The following is a 2,177-nucleotide window of genomic DNA, read 5'->3' as shown; positions in this document are numbered from 1 at the left end:
AACAGTAAAACAAGCTATTCCAAACATAGTACACGACTTTAAACTATAGCAAACACAGTGCACAACTTTAAACTATAGCAAACATAGTGCACAACTTTATAGCAAACATAGTGCACAACTTTAAACTATAGCAAACATAGTGGACAACTTTAAACTGTAGCAAACATAGTATACAACTTTAAACTATAGCAAACATAGTGCACAACTTTATAGCAAACATAATGCACAACTTTAAACTATAGCAAACATAGTATGCAACTTTATGCCTCAGTTACATGATCTAAATGTTAAAGGTCCCAGGAGTCCCCTCCTGAACTTGGAAGGTACAGCCTTCAGAGGTAGTTTCTGGCCCAACAACTGATCTTCCTCTTCCTATACCAGGAAATACTTCTCAAATTAAGCTTAACAAAGCCTTACACACAGACTCATTTTCACGGTTTTGTGGAGCTTCAATTTTTTCCAAGCCTCCACATTCTTTACTCATACTAGGTTTCTCGGTTTCACCTAGTTTCTCAACAGCCTGAAAGATATTTGAAATGGCATCCAGGATAACCAGAATAATCTTGCTATCTCTTGCTGTTAAGAGGTTCATCAGTGGTTTTATTGTGCCCCAATGAATGAGGTATACCATCTGTTCAACTGTTCCACCGCTGGAATAGTTGGTCACAGCCCCTGCAGATTCCTTTTTTGTCTTAAAATCTGCCTTAGAGAGAACATTGACGAAGAATGAAACTAATCCATGATACAACTTGCTGTATCTGGTCCTGGTGGCCAGCTGTGATGTTTGACTGTTAGTTTTGGAGTTGATTAGCAGCCTGGGAAAGATGGTGAGCGCTCCTGCATTGATCACAACTTGAGTCTGTTCATCTTTACCAGTGACAATATTACCAATGGCTCTTAGTGCTGGAGTCACAAATAGCAATTCAGAAGCTCCTAGAGACTTCACAAGTTGGGGCAAAACTCCTGTTTTCATGACCATGTGAATTCATTCATTTGGACCATCAGAAAGGTAGGGAATAACCCAGAAGATATCTGCTAATATTTCTGGATCATCATGACACAGGAATCAAACTAAGGTAGGAAGAATTTGCTCAACAGAATCTAAAGGGGGTGTGAGTATTCTTGTTGTGGCAAAGGTTTGAAAATGTCCAAGTAAGATTATGTAAGTAACTGCATGCTAAAGATGACGTATCAGGAACTGCAAGAAGAGCCAACAGTGGGTCAACTGCACCACAGTTGATAACCAAGTCTCGGAAAACGGAACCATCACCTGCAATGTCTCCTAGAGCCCATATAGCTTGTTCACTGATGTGAACATGGGGAAATGCCAACAGAGAAATGAATGCTGGGATGGCACCTCCGTCTACCACAGCCTTGGTCTGTTCTGATGCCCCAGAAGCGATGTTGGTGAGTACCCAAGCAGATTCAAACTGAACGGGACTGCAATCCATTCTTCCCAAGAAGGACAGAAATGTTGGAATCAAACCAGCCTGGATTATATTGTCTATGGGGGACTGGTTTTCTCTAGAAGGTAGTTTCCTGGCAGCTTGAGTAGCTTACAGCTGACTTTCCCACATTGTTGTTATTTATACCTTGGACGGTGTCATCAACAGATCAATTTACATTATGCTGGTTGTTGCAGTTCTTGTGCAGTGGAGAAGTAGCATCATCAGGAAATAAGCTTACATTTCTCCTTCTTAGCTTTCCTCAGCTCCACATTGACTTCTATTCTGTGATGCCTCATTTCTGTACTGTCTTTTCTTTGTTCTTGAATCTGTTAAGTCCGGCAGTTGGTGTATTAGCATTCTCATTGGTGGGCATGAATATGAGACAAAGGGAGAAAGCTTCAAAGGGGGCCCAGGTTTCCATGGGAGGCAACAGAGGCCTCAGCAGCTGAGAGGTAGCTGACCTAAAACGTACACCTCAGTGCAGCCCAAAGACCATGTCAAATTTGACTTACATCTGATGCTAAGTCACTTTCCCTTGCCTCATGGTTTTTGAGTTGTGAGCATGTCCCTGCCTGTGACTTTAAATCTTGTGGAAGCAAAGCCAACAGACAGGCCAGGGAGATGGTTTGCTGTAGCTGAAGAGCAGTTGAGAGCCCGATGGTATAATGATGAGCGCTTGATGAAGTTGGGGGCCTCTTCAACAGATCATGGTTAGAAAAGGATCTGAGC

The 2,177-nt window shown here is 42.2% G+C and overlaps 1 pseudogene; it reads right to left on the bottom strand.

Annotated features, from left to right (window-relative positions):
- Positions 1–280: 280 nt before the first annotated feature.
- On the bottom strand, positions 281–1,821 carry LOC112621656 (annotated as a pseudogene).
- Between the last annotated feature and the right edge of the window lie 356 nt (positions 1,822–2,177).

Source organism: Theropithecus gelada, chromosome 3 (assembly GCF_003255815.1).
Source record: "Theropithecus gelada isolate Dixy chromosome 3, Tgel_1.0, whole genome shotgun sequence".
Lineage (NCBI taxonomy): Eukaryota > Metazoa > Chordata > Mammalia > Primates > Cercopithecidae > Theropithecus > Theropithecus gelada.
The sequence above is the reverse complement of the archived record's forward strand: the minus strand, read 5'-3'. Positions and strand labels throughout refer to the sequence as shown.